Source organism: Loxodonta africana, chromosome 17 (assembly GCF_030014295.1).
Source record: "Loxodonta africana isolate mLoxAfr1 chromosome 17, mLoxAfr1.hap2, whole genome shotgun sequence".
NCBI classification, from domain to species: Eukaryota; Metazoa; Chordata; class Mammalia; order Proboscidea; family Elephantidae; genus Loxodonta; species Loxodonta africana.
In genome coordinates this window covers 80,332,753-80,348,148 of record NC_087358.1, presented here as the reverse complement: position 1 = coordinate 80,348,148, position 15,396 = coordinate 80,332,753, and positions in this window count along the sequence as shown.

The following is a 15,396-nucleotide window of genomic DNA, read 5'->3' as shown; positions in this document are numbered from 1 at the left end:
TTTGGTCTTTTCCTAACCCACTCTTCCGGCCTGAGAGAAGGAAACACAAAAAACCCAGGGACCAAAAATCCACCCCTAATTGGACTAAAAACACAGAATCAGCTACAGCCAAGCATATATGATCCAAATCTCAGACTTTCATCCTTACAGGGAACAAGGTGGTGGTTATAATCCAAAGGCAGTTCTGATAGGGATCTGACTACATTTTTTTTAGCAGATTTTCTGGAAAAACTAATTTCCCAGTGATGGCTCAGAGACAACAGTCCATATCAAACCACATAAAGAAGCAGACCATGACAGCTTCTACAACCCCCCAAACAAAAGAATCAAAATCTTTCCCAAATGAAGATACAATCCTGGAATTACCAGATACAGAATATAAAAAACTAATTTACAGAATGTTTCAAGATATCAGAAACGAAATAAGGCAAACTGCAGAAAAAGCCAAGGAACACACTGATAAAACTGTTGAAGAACACAAAAAGATTATTCAAGAACATAGTGGAAAAATTGATAAGTTGCAAGAATCCATAGAGAGACAGCATGTAGAAATCCAAAAGATTAACAATAAAATTACAGAATTAGACAATGCAATAGGAAGTCAGAGGAGCAGACTCGAGCAATTAGAATGCAGACTGGGACATCTGGAGGACCAGGGAATTAACACCAACATAGCTGAAAAAAAATCAGATAAAAGAATTAAAAAAAAATGAAGAAACCCCAAGAATCATGTGGGACTCTATCAAGAAGGATAACTTGCGTGTGATTGGAATCCCAGAACAGGGAGGGGGGACAGAAAACACAGAGAAAATAGTTGAAGATCTCCTGACAGAAAACTTCCCTGACATCAGGAAAGATGAAAGGATATCTATCCAAGATGCTCATCGAACCCCATTTAAGATTGATCCAAAAAGAAAAACACCAAGACATATTATCATCAAACTTGCCAAAACCAAAGATAAAGAGAAAATTTTAAAAGCAGCCAGGGAGAAAAGAAAGGTTTCCTTCAAGGGAGAATCAATAAGAATAAGTTCAGACTACTCAGCAGAAACCATGCAGGCAAGAAGGGAATGGGATGACATATAGAGAGCACTGAAGGAGAAAAACTGCCAGCCAAGGATCATATATCCAGCAAAACTCTCTCTGAAAGATGAAGGCGAAATTAAGATATTTACAGATAAACACAAGTTTAGAGAATTTGCAAAAACCAAACCAAAGCTACAAGAAATACTAAAGGATGTTGTTTGGTCAGAAAACCAATAACATCAGATACCAGCACAACACAAGGTCACAAAACAGAACATCCTGATATCAACTCAAATAGGGAAATCACAAAAACAAATTAAGATTAATTAAAAAAAAAATGTTCATAACAGGGAATCACTGAAGTCAATATGTAAAAGATCACAATAATCAAAAAGAGGGACTAAATACAGGAGGCATACAACTGCCATATGGAAAGTGATACTAGGCAATATAGAACAATAAAAGTTAGGTTTTTACTTAGAAAAATAGGGGTAAATAATAAGGTAACCACAAAGAGGTATAACAACTCCATAACTCAAGATAAAAGCCCAGAAAAACGTAACAACTCAACAAACATAAAGTCAAACACTACGAAAATGAGGATCTCACAATTTACTAAGAAAACCGTCTCAGCACAAAAAAATATGTGGAAAAATGAAATTGTCAATAACATACATAAAAAGGCATCAAAATGACAACACTAAACATTTATCTATAATTACGCTGAATGTAAATGGTCTAAATGCACCAATAAAGAGACTGAGAGTCTCGGACTGGATAAAGAAACACGACCCGTCTATATGCTGCCTACAAGAGACACACCTTAGACTTAGAGACACAAACAAACTAAAACTCAAAGGATGGATAAAATATATCAAGCAAACAATAAGCAAAAAAGAAGAGGAGTAGCAATATTAATTTCTGACAAAATAGACTTCAGACTTAAATCCACCACAAAGGATAAAGAAGGACACTACATAATGATAAAAGGGACAATCGGTCAGGAAGACATAACCATATTAAATATTTATGCACCCAATGACAGGGCTGCAAGAAACATAAATCAAATTTTAACAGAACTGAAAAGTGAGACAGACACCTCCACAATTACAGTAGGAGACTTCAACACACCACTTTCGGAGAAAGACAGGACATCCAGTAAGAAGCTCAATAGAGACACAGAAGACCTAATTACAACAATCAACCAACTTGACCTCATTGACTTCTACAGAACTCTCCACCCAACTGCTGCAAAGTATACTTGTTTTTCTAGTGCACATGGAACATTCTCTGGAATAGATCACATATTAGGTCATAAAACAAACCTTTGCAGAGTCCAAAACATCGAAATATTACAAAGCATCTTCACAGACCACAAGGCAATAAAACTAGAAATCAATAACAGAAAAACTAGGAAAAAGAAATGAAATACTTGGAAACTAAACAATACCCTCCTGAAAAAAGACTGGGTTATAGAAGACATCAAGGAGGGAATAAGGAAATTCATAGAATGCAACGAGAATGAAAATACTTCCTATCAAAACCTCTCGGACACAGAAAAAGCACTGCTCAGAGGCTAATTTATATCGATAAATGCACACATACAAAAAGAAGAAAGAGCCAAAATCAGAGAACTGTCCCTACAACTTGAACAAATAGGAAGTGAGCAACAAAAGAATCCATCAGACACCAGAAGAAAACAAATAATAAAAATTAGAGCTGAACTAAATGAATTAGAGAACAGAAAAACAATTGAAAGAATTAACAAAGCCAAAAGCTGGCTCTTAGAAAAAAATTAAAAAATTGATAAACCATTGGCTAGACTGACTAAAGAAATACAGGAAAGGAAACAAATAACCCGAATAAGAAACGAGAAGGACCACATCACAACAGAACCAACTGAAATTAAAAGAATCATATCAGATTATTATGAAAAATTGTACTCTAACAAATTTGCAAACCTAGAAGAAATGGATGAATTCCTGGAAAAACACTACCTACCTAAACTAACACATTCAGAAGTAGAACAACTAAATAGACCCATAACAAAAAAAGAGATTGAAACAGTAATCAAAAAACTCCCAACAAAAAAAAGCCCTGGCCCGGACGGCTTCACTGCAGAGTTCTACCAAACTTTGAGAGAAGAATTAACACCACTACTACTAAAGGTATTTCAAAGCATAGAAAATGACGGAATACTACCCAACTCATTCTATGAAGCCACCATCTCCCTGATACCAAAACCAGGTAAAGACATTACAAAAAAAGAAAATTACAGGCCTATATCCCTCATGAACATAGATGCAAAAATCTTCAACAGAATTCTAGCCAATAGGATTCAACAACATATCAAAAAAATAATTCACCACGATCAAGTGGGATTTATACCAGGTATGCAAGGCTGGTTTAATATTAGAAAAACCATTAACGTAATCCACCACATAAATAAAACAAAAGACAAAAACCACATGATCTTATCAATTGATGTGGAAAAGGCATTTGACAAAGTCCAACACTCATTCATGATAAAAACTCTCACCAAAATAGGAATGAAGGAAAATTCCTCAACATAATAAAGGGCATCTATGCAAAGCCAACAGCCAACATCACTCTAAATGGAGAGAACCTGAAAGCATTTCCCTTGAGAACGGGAACCAGATAAGGATGCCCTTTATCACCGCTCTTATTCAACATCGTGCTAGAAGTCCTAGCCAGGGCAATTAGGCTAGCCAAAGAAATAAAAGGCATCTGGATTGGCAAGGAGGAAGTAAAATTATCTCTATTTGCAGATGACATGATCTTATACACAGAAAACCCTAAGGAATCCTCCAGAAAACTACTGAAACTAATAGAAGAGTTTGGCAGAGTCTCAGGTTATAAAATAAACATACAAAAATCACTTGGATTCCTCTACATCAACAAAAAGAACATCAAAGAGGAAATAACCAAATCAATACCATTCACAGTAGCCCCCAAGAAGATAAAATACTTAGGAATAAATCTTACCAAGGATGTAAAAGACCTATACAAAGAAAACTACAAAGCTCTACTACAAGAAATTCAAAAGGACATACTTAATTGGAAAAACATACTTTGCTCATGGATAGGAAGACTTAACATAGTAAAAATGTCTTTTCTACCAAAAGCCAACTATACATACAATGCACTTCCGATCCAAATTGCAATGTCATTTTTTAAGGTGATAGAGAAACAAATCACCAATTTCATATGGAAGGGAAAGAAGCCTCGGATAAGCAAAGCATTACTGAATAAGAAGAAAGTGGGAGGCCTCACTCTGCCTGATTCCAGAAGCTATGATACAGCCACAGTAGTCGAAACAGCCTGGTACTGGTACAACAACAGGCACATAGACCAATGGAACAGAATTGAGAACCCAGATATAAATCCATCCACATATGAGCAGCTGATATTTGACAAAGGACCAGTGTCACTTAATTGGGGAAAAGATAGTCTTTTTAACAAATGGTGCTGGCATAACTGGATATGCATTTGCAAAAAAATGAAACAGGACCCATACCTCATACTATGCACAAAAACTAACTCCAAGTGGATCAAAGACCTAAACATAAAGACTAAAACAATAAAGATCATGGAAGAAAAAATAGGGACAACCCTAGGAGCCCTAATACAAGGCATAAACAGAATACAAAACATTACCAAAAATGACGAAGAGAAACCCGATAACTGGGAACTCCTAAAAATCAAGCACCTATGCTCATCTAAAGACTTCACCAAAAGAGTAAAAAGACCACCTACAGACTGGGAAAGAATTTTCAGCTATGACATCTCCGACCAGCGCCTGATCTCTAAAATCTACATGATTCTGTCAAAACTCAACCACAAAAAGACAACCCAATCAAGAAGTGGGCAAAGGATATGAACACACACTTCACTAAAGAAGATATTCAGGCAGCTAACAGATACATGAGAAAATGCTCTCGATCATTAGCCATTAGAGAAATGCAGATTAAAACTACGATGAGATTCCATCTCACTCCAACAAGGCTGGCATTAATCCAAAAACACAAAATAATAAATGTTGGAGAGGCTGCGGAGAGATTGGAACTCTTATACACTGCTGGTGGGAATGTAAAATGGTACAACCACTTTGGAAATCTATCTGGCGTTATCTTAAACAGTTAGAAATAGAACTACCACACAATCCAGAAATCCCACTCCTCGGAATATACCCTAGAGAAACAAGAGCCTTCACACAAACAGATATATGCACACCCATGTTTATTGCAGCTCTGTTTACAATAGCAAAAAGCTGGAAGCAACCAAGGTGTCCATCTACGGATGAATGGGTAAATAAATTGTGGTATATTCACACAATGGAATACTATGCATCGATAAAGAACAGTGACGAATCTCTGAAACATTTCATAACATGGAGGAACCTGGAAGGCATTATGCTGAGCGAAATGAGTCAGAGGCAAAAGGACAAATATTGTATAAGACCACTATTATAAGATCTTGAGAAATAGTATAAACTGAGAAGAACACATACTTTTGTGGTTATGCGGCGGGGGAGGGAGGGAGGGAGGGAGAGGGTTTTTTTTACTGATTAATTAGCTGAAAAGAACTGCTTTAGGTGAAGGGAAGGACAACACTCAATACATGGAAGGTCAGCTCAACTGGACCTGACTGGACCAAAAGCAAAGAAGTTTCCGGGATAAACTGAATACTTCAAAGTCAGCGGAGTAAGGGCGGGGGTTTGGGAACCATGGTTTAAGGGGACTTCTAAGTCAATTGGCAAAATAATTCTATTATGAGAACATTCTGCATCCCACTTTGAAATGTGGCGTCTGGGGTCTTAAAAGCTAACAAGCGGCCATCCAAGGTGCCTCAATTGGTCTCAACCCACCTGGAGCAAAGGAGAATGAAGAACACCAAGGTCACACGACAACTAAGAGCCCAAGAGACAGAGAGGGCCACATGAACCAGAGACCTACATTAGCCTGAGAACAGAAGAACTAGTTGGTGCCCGGCCACAATCGATGACTGCCCTCACAGGGAGCACAATAGAGAACCCCTGAGGGAACAGGAGATAAGTGGGATGCAGACCCCAAATTCTCATAAAAAGACCATACTTAATGGTCTGGATGTGACTAGAAGAATCCCGGCGGTCATGGTCCCCAAACCTTCTGTTGGCACAGGACGGGAACCATCCCCGAAGACAATTCATCAGACATAAGAGGGACTGGGCAGTGGGTAGGAGAGAGATGCTGATGAAGTGTGAGCTAATTGTATCAGGTGGACACTTGACACTGTGTTGGCATCTCCTGTCTGGAGGGGGGATGGGAGGATAGAGAGAGTTGGAGGCTGCCAAAGTTTTCACGAAAGGAGAGACCGGAAGGGCTGACCTATTAGGGGGAGAGCAAGTGGGAGTAAGGAGTAAGATGTATATTAACTTATATGTGACAGACTGACTTGATTTGTAAACGTTCACTTGAAGTTCAATAAAAGTTAATAAAAAAAAAAAAGAAAGAATGATGTTGGCCATTCGTTTTGCATAGATGCTCTTTATTACATTGAGGAATTTTTGTTGGGAATATGTTTAATGAGATATTCGTATTCTTGTTTTGTTATGGGTCTATTTAGATTTTCTACCTCTACTTGTGTAGGTTTAGGTAGATAAAGAATTTCTAGAAATTTGTCCATTTCTTCTAGGTTTTCAAATTTGTTGGAGTATAGCTTTTCATAATGTGCTGTTATGATCCTCTTTATCACGGTCAGTTCTGTTGTAACACACCCATTTTACTCCTTATTTTGGTTATTTGAGCCTTGTCATTTTTTTTCCTTTGTCAGTGTGACCAGTGGTTTGTCAATTTTATTGATCCTCTCAAAGAACCAACTTCTAGTTTTATTGATACTTTCTGTTGCTTTTCTATTTCATTTATTTCTATTCTTTTTTTCTTTCTTCTGGTAACTGTTGACTTCTTTTGCTGTTCCTTTATTATTTGTTCAAATTGTGTTAAGCTATTGGTTTTGTACCTTTCTTTTTTTTGTATTTCCTTTTTTTTTTCAATTTTTACTGTGCTTTAAATGAAAGTTTACAGATCAAGTCAGTCTCTCACATAAAAAATTATATGCACTTTGCTACATACTCCCAGTTGCTCTCCCCCTGATGAGACAGCCCACACCCTCCCTCTGCTTTCTTTTTTTGTGTTCATTTCACCAGCTTCTAACCCCCTCTGCCGTCTCATCTCCCCTCCAGGCAGGAGATGCCAACATAGTCTCAGGTGTTCACCTGATCCAAGAAGCTCACTCCTCACCAGCACCCTTTTCCAACCCATTGTCCAGTCCAATCCATGTCTGATGAGTGAGCTTTGGGAATGGTTCCTGTCCTGGGCCAACAGAAGGTTTGGGGGCCATGATCACCAGGGCCCTTCTAGTCTCAATCAGAGCATTAAGTCTGCTGTTTTTAAGAGAATTTGGGGTCTGTATTGCACTGCTCTCCTGCTCCCTCAGGGGTTCTCTGTTGTGTTCACTGTCAGGGGAGTCATCGGTTGTAGACAGGCACCATCTAGCTCTTCTGGTCTCAGGATGATGTAGTCTCTGGTTTATGTGGCCCTTTCTGTCTCTTGGGCTCCTAATTACCTTGTGTCCTTAGTGTTCTTCATTCTCCTTCGATCCAGGTAGGTTGAGACCAATTGATGCATCTTAGATGGCCGCTTGCTAGCTTTTAAGACCCCAGACGCCACTCTCCAAAGTGGGATGTAGAATATTCCTTGATAGATTTTATTATGCCAATTGACTTAGATGTCCCTAAAACCATGGTCCCCAAATTCCTGCCCCTGATAAGCTGGCCTTTGAAGCATTCAGTTTAGTCAGGAAACTTCCTTGCTTTTGATTTAGTCCAGTTCTGCTGACATCTCTTATATTGTGTGTTGTCTTCCATTTACCTAAAGTAGTTCTTATCTACTATCTAATTAGAGAATACCACTCTCCCATCCTCCCTCCCTCCCTCCCCTGTCTTGTAACTATCAAGGAATAATTTCTTCTCTGTTTAAACTATTTCTTGAATTCTTATAATAGTGGTCTTATACAATATTTGTCCTTTTGCAATTGACTAATTTCACTCAGCATAATGCCTTCCAGGTTCCTCCATGTTACGAAATGTTTCACAGATTCTCCACTGTTCTTTCTCGATGCTTAGTATTCCATTGTGTGAATATACCATAATTTATTTATCTACTCATCCACCGATGGGCACCTTGGTTGCCTCCATTTTTTGCTATTGTAAATGGTGCTGCAGTGAACATGGTTGTACATATATCAGTTTGTGTAAAGGCTCTTATTTCTCTAGGATATATTCCAAGGAGTGGGATTGCTAGATGGTATGGTAGTTCTATTTCTATCTTTTTAAGGAAGCACCAAATCGATTTCCAAAGTGCTTGTACCATATGACATTCCCACCAGCAGAGTAAAAGTGTACCAATCTCTCCACAGCCTCTTCAACATTTGTTATTTTATGTTTTTTGGATTAATGCCAGCCTTGTTGGAGTGAGATAGAATCTCATTGTAGTTTTGATTTGCATTTCTCTAATGGCTAATGATCATGACCATTTCCTCATGTATCTGTTAGCTACCTGAATGTCTTCTTTAGAGAAGATGTCTGTTCATATCTTTTGCCCATTTTTTAATTGGGTTATTTGTCTTTTTGTAGTTGAGTTTTTGCAGTATCATGTAGATTTTAGGGATCAGGTACTGATCAGAAATGTCATAGCTAAAAACTTTTTCCTAATGTATAGGTAATCTTTTTACTCTTTTGGTGAAGTCTTTGGATGAGCATAGGTGTTTGATTTTTAGGAGCTCCCAGTTATCTAGTTTTTCTTCTGCATTGTTAGTAATGTTTGTATACTGTTTATGCCATGTATTAGGGCTCCTAACATTGTCCCTATTTTCTCTTCCATGATCTTTATTTTTTTGGATTTTATATTTAGGTCTTTGATCCATTTTGAGCTCGTTTTTGTGCATGGTGTGAGCTATGGTTCTTGTTTCATTTTTTTGCAGATGGATATCCAGTTATGCCAGCACCATTTGTTAAAAAGACTACCTTTTCTCCAGTTAACTGTTTTGGGGCCTTTGTCAAATATCAACTGCACATATGTGGATGGATTTATGTCTGGATTCTCAATTCTGTTCCATTGGTCTATGTATCTGTTTGTTGTACCAGTACCAGGCTGTTTTGACTACTGTGGCGCTATAATCGGTTCTAAAATCAGGTAGAGTAAGACCTTCCACTTTGTTCCTCTTTTTCAGTAATGCTTTACTTTACTTATTCGGGGCCTCTTTCCCTTCCATATGAAGTTGGTGATTTGTTTCTCCAGCTCATTAAAAAATATTGTTGGAATTTGGATCAGAATTACATTAAATCTGTAGATCACTTTTGGTAGAATAGGCATTTTCATAATGTTGAGTGTTCCTGTCAATGAGCAAGGTATGTTTTTTCACTTATGTAGGTCTCTTTTGGTTTCTTAAAGAAGTGTTTTGTAGTTTTCTTTCTGTAAGTCTTTTACATCTCTGGTAAGATTTATTCCTGTTATTTTATCTTCTAGGGGGCTACAGTAAATCGTATTGATTTGGTGGTTTTCTCTTTGATGTTCTTTTTTGTTAGTGTAGAGGAATCCAACTGATTTTTGTATGTTTATCTTGTATCCCGATACTCTGCTGAACTCTTCTATTAGTTTCAGTAGTTTTCTTAAGTATTCCTTAGGATTTTCTGTGCATAAGATCATGTCATCTACAAATAGGGATACTTTTACTTCTTCCTTCCCAATCTGGATGCCCTTTATTTCTTTGTCTAGCCTAATTGCTTTGGCTAGGACCTCCAGAACAATGTTGAATAAAAGTGGTGATAAAGGGCATCCTTGTTTGGTTCCCAGTCTCACGGGGAGTGCTTTCAGGCTCTCTCCATTTAGGATGATGTTGGCTATTGGCTTTGTATAAATGCCCTTTATTATGTTGAGGAATTTTCCTTCTATTCCCATTTTGCTGAGAGTTTTTATCATGAATCGGTGTTGAACTTTATCAAATGCCTTTTCTGGTTGAATTAATAAAATCATGTGATTCTTGTCTTTTGTTTTATTTGTATGATGGATTACATTAATTATTTTTCAAATGTTGAACCATCCCTGAATACCTGGTATGAATCCCACTTGGTCATGGTGAATTATTTTTTTGATATGTTGTTGAATCCTATTGGGTAGAACTTTGTTGAGGATTTTTGCATCTAAGGTCATGAGGGTTATAGGTGTATAATTTTCAATTTTTGTGCTGTCTTTACCTGGTTTTGGTACCAGGGATGTGCTGGCTTCATAGAATGAGTTTGGTAGTATTCCTTCCTTTTCTATGCTCTGAAGTACCTTTAGTAGTAGTGGTGTTAATTCTTCTCTGAAAGTTTGGTAGAACTCTGCAGTGAAGCCGTCCAGGCCAGGGCTTTTTTTTGTTGGGAGTTTTTTGATTACCTTTTCAATCTTTTCTTTTGTTATGGGTCTATTTAGTTGTTTTACCTCTGTTTGTGTTAGTTTATGTAGGTAGTGTTTTTCTAGGATTATAACCATTTCTTCTAGGTTTTCAAGTTTGTTAGAGTGCAATTTTTCATAGTAATCAGATATGATTCTTTTAATTTCATTTGGGTCTGTTGTAATATTGCACATCTCATTTCTTATTCTGGTTATTTGCTTCCTCTCTTGTTTTTCTTCTGTCAATTTGGCCAATGGTTTATCAATTTTGTTCTCCTTTTTTTCAAAGAACATGCTTTTGGTCTTGTTAATTCTTTCAATCGTTTTTCTGTTTTCTATTTTTTTTAGCTCTGCTCTGATTTTTATTCTTTGTTTTCTCCTGGTGTCTGAGGGTTTCTTTTGTTGTTCTCTTTCTATTTGTCCAAGTTTTAGGTGTAATTCTTTGATGTTAGCCCTTTCTTCTTTTTTATGCGTGCATTTATTCATGTAAATTGACCTCTGAGCACTGCTTTAGCTGTGTCCCAAAGGTTCTGATAGGAAGTGTTTTAATTCTCATTGGTTTCTACGAATTTCTGTATTCCACCCTTAATGTCTTCTATAATCCAGTCTTTTTTAAGCAGGGTATTGTTCAATTTAGAAGTGTTTTTTTACCTTCATTTTCTGTTATTGATTTCCACTTTCATGGCCTTATGTCAGAGAAGATGCTTTGTAATATTTGAATGTTTTGGATTCTGCTAACTCTTGCTTTATGCCTTAATATGTGGTCTATTCTAGAGAATGTTCCATGTGCGCTAGAAAAGAATGTATAATTGTCTGCTGTTGTGTGGAGTGTTCTGTATGTGTCTATGAGGTCAAGTTAGTTGACTCTGACATTTAGATCTTCTATGTCTTTATTGAGCTTCTTTCTGGATGTCCTGTCCTTCACCAAAAGTGGTATGTTGAAGTCTCCTACTATTATTGTGGAGCTGTCTATCTCATTTTTCAATGCTGATAGAGTTTGTTTTATGTATCTTGTAGCCTGGTCCTTGGGTGCATAAATATTTAATAAGGTTTTATCCTCCTGGTGTATTATCCCTCTAGTCATTATATAGTGTGCTTCCTTATCCTTTATGATGGATTTAACTTTAAAGTCTATGTTATCAGAAATTAATATTGCCACTTCTGCTCTTTTTTGATTGTTTTTTGTTTGATATATTTTTTCCATCCTTTGAGTTTCAGTTTGTGTGTCTAGGTCCAAGGTGCACCTCTTTTAGGCAGCATATAGACAGTTCATGCTTTTCAATCCATTCAGTCACTCTCTGTCTCTTTATTGGTGCATGTAGTCCATTTACATTCAGTGTAAATATGGATAGGTATGAATTTAGTGCTACCATTTTGATGTCTTCTTTTTGTGTGTTTTGTTGACAGTTTCTTTTTCACACTTAATTTTATGTGCTGAGTAGATTCTTTTTATACATTGTCCTTTCCTCACGTTCTTTGTTGTTGATTTTGTTTCTGCTGAGTCTCTATTTTTTTCTTGTATTCTATTTTGATGTGTAGGATAGTTTGTCTCCTTTGTGGTTACCTTATTATTTACCCCTATTTTTTCTAAATTTAAACCTAATTTTTATCTTTTTATATCATCTTGTCTTCCTCTCCGTATGGAAGATGTATGACTACATTTCTTAGTTCCTCTTTATTGTTTTAATGTTGTCTTCTTTTACATAATAACATCACTGTTTCTGTGTTTTAAAATTTTTTATCTTGATTTATTTTTATGATTTCCCTGTCAGGGTTGACTTCTGATTGCTCTGCCCAGTGTTCTAGTCTTTGGTTGATATTTGATATTATTGATTTTCTAACCAAAGAATTCCCTTCAGTATTTCTTGTAGTATTGGTTTGGTTTTTATGAATTGCCTAAACTTCTATTTATCTGGGAATGTACTAAATTTAGCTTCATACTTGAGAGACAGTTTTGCTGGATATAAGATTTTAGGCTGGCGATTTTTTTCCTTAGGTTTCCTTATGTTAGCCCATTGCCTTCTTGCCTGCATGGTTTATGCCAAATAGTCCAAGCTGGTTTTTATTGACTTTCCTTTGTAAGTGACTTTTTGTTTCTCCCTAGCTGCTCTTAATATTCTCTCTTTATCTTTTGGCAAGTTTGATTATAATATGCCTTGGTGACTTTCTTTTAAAATCTACCTTATGTGGAGTTCGATGAGCATCTTGGACAGATATCTTCTCATCTTTCATGATATCAGGCAAGTTTTCTGCCAACAAATCTTCATCAATTCTCTCTGCATTTTCTGTTATCCCTCTCTGTTCTAGTACACCAATCACTCATAGGTTATTTCTCTTGATAGGGTCCTACAGGATTCTTAAGGTTTCTTCATTTTTTTAAATTCTTTTATGTGATTTTTCTTCAAACATGTTAGTGCCAAGTACTTTACCTTCAAGTTCAGAAACTGTGCCTTTGACTTGCTCAATTCTGCTCATCTGACTTTCTATTGATTTTTCTACTTCTGTAATTTTATTGTTAATCTTCTTAATTTCTGATTGCTGTCTCTCTATGGATTTTTCCAGCTTATTAATTTTTTCATTATGTTCCTGAATAATCTTTTTAATTTCTTAAATTGCTTTATATGTGTGTTCCTTGGCTTGCTGTGCGTATTGCCTCATTTCCTTCCTGATGTCTTGAAGGGTTCTGTATATTAATCCTTTGTATTCTGCTTCTGGTGATTCCAGGAATGTACTTTCATCTAGAAGATCCCTTGATTCCTTCTTCTGAGAGCTTGTTAAGGCCATCTTGGTCTGTTTCTTTATGTGACTTTATATTGACTGTTGTCTCCAAGCCATCTATAAGTTATTGTATTAGTTTGTTTTATGTTTATTTATTGTGTCATAGCTTCTTGCTTTGTTTTGTTTTGATATGGCCAAATGGGTTGCTTGAGTGAGCTATCTGGACTATTTTCACCTTTGGAGCTCTGGCATCCTGTCCCCACATGGCTACAGCTGTTACCAGGTATATCAGTCTAGAAGTCCATTCATTTTTCTTGTATGAATTCAGCTCAGTTGTCCAGGTAGCTGATCATCAAGTGTGCAGTACAGGCTTTGTCCTACAGTCTTAGAAGGTTAGCAATGATTGGTGTAGGTACTGGTATGTGGTTGCAGCGGGGGGTTACACTCTGAATAAGGGAAGGGGCTGAAAATCGTCCCCCACGTGTCTCTGAAGAAAGTGTGTCCCTGTTCCCTAGAGTGTACAGGTGGGATGTTCTGCAGATGGACTATGAGCACCCAATGTTTTTGGTTGTAAGAACTGGGAGGTACCAGTTATCCTTGGACCCCTGTTGTGGCTGTCTGGGAGACCTGAGTGGAGCTACCAGTCCTTTGGCCCCTGATGGGGGTAGGCGAGGGCCCTGTTTAATAGGCAAAGCAATGTCAATCATTGAACACCCATCTCTTTGCCGCACAACTGAAACTGTTGTAGTCTGCCAACAAGGGCCTATTCTCCTGAAATAGGCCACACAGTTCCATGCAGAGGGGAAAGGTACTCAAAGTCCATGGACTGTTTATGCCTGGACAGGAGTGGCTTCTGTCCTGAGCTCCCATGGTTAGTGGAGCTGGCTAATAATCTCTTCCTTCAATTGCAAATTTATTCCTTCTCCAAGGCCAGGAGGATGGCTCTAGGTGCTCAACGGATCCTATCTAAGGCCCAGAGAAATCAGCCCCTGAAGCTGGCTTGGGAGTGTGTGTGGGGGGGAGGGGTGGGTTGGAGGGCACGGTAAAATACAGGCAAGTACTCAGCTTTTGCTGAGAGTGCTGTTCTTCTCTGGTTCCAGAGGTGTGAGTAGGCCGTGTGGAAACTACGGCTGAATGCTAGTACAAGCTCGCCACCATCACTCCCAGGAGTGGTGTCTGAGGGCTCCTTGTGATTCAGGTCTGGTAACTCCTCTCCGCTTCTGAATCATCTCTTCCTCCCCCTGCCCCTCAGTTCATTTTCTGAGCTTGCCTTTGATGTTCAGGGCTCTAGCTTGTCATAAATATACTCGTTTCACTTGTTTTTTCAGGTCTTTGTTGTAAGAGGGCTTGCCAGAAGCATCTGTCTATTCCTCCATCTTGGCTTCTCTGTTCCTTTTTTTTTTTTGATGTGTGCACTTATTGCTATAAATTTTCCACCAAGTACTGCTTTTGCTGTGTCCCAGAAGTTATGGTATATTGTGCCTTCATTTTCATTTGTTTCTAAGAAGTTTTTTTCTTTTTTTAAGTTCATCTTTAATTCCTTTTATGATCTAATAGTTTTTAAGTAATGTTTTGTTTATTTTTCAAATATTTAATTTTTTTCTTTGCTCATTCCATTATTGATTGCTAGTTTTATAGCTTCATGTTCAGAGTAGATGCTTCGTACTTTGAATTTATTGAGTTTTGCTTTGTGGCATTGAATATGGTCTATTCTGAAAAATAATCCATTTTTGTTGGAGAACAATGTATACTGTGCTGCTGTTGGGTGGTGTGTTCTATATATGTCTATGAGGTTGAGTTGGTTGAGTGTGTTATTTAGATCTTCTGTAATTTTATTGAGTGTCTTTCTAGTTGTTCCGTCCATCAACAAAAAAGTTTTGTTAAAATCTCCTACTACTACTGCAGAACTGTCTATTTTTCTTTTCAGTTTTGTTAGAGTTTTGTAATGGTTAAGATCATGTGTCATGGTTAAGATTATGTGTCACCTTGGCTGGGCCATAATTCTCAGCAGTTCTGGCAGTTATGTAATGATGTAATTTGGCAGTTATGTAATGATGTAATCAGCCTTCATTTTGTGATCTGATGTAGCCACCCCTATTTTGGGATGTGATGTGAGCAGTGAATAGTTGAAAAGGGAGTTCCTTTGGGATTGTGGCCCATA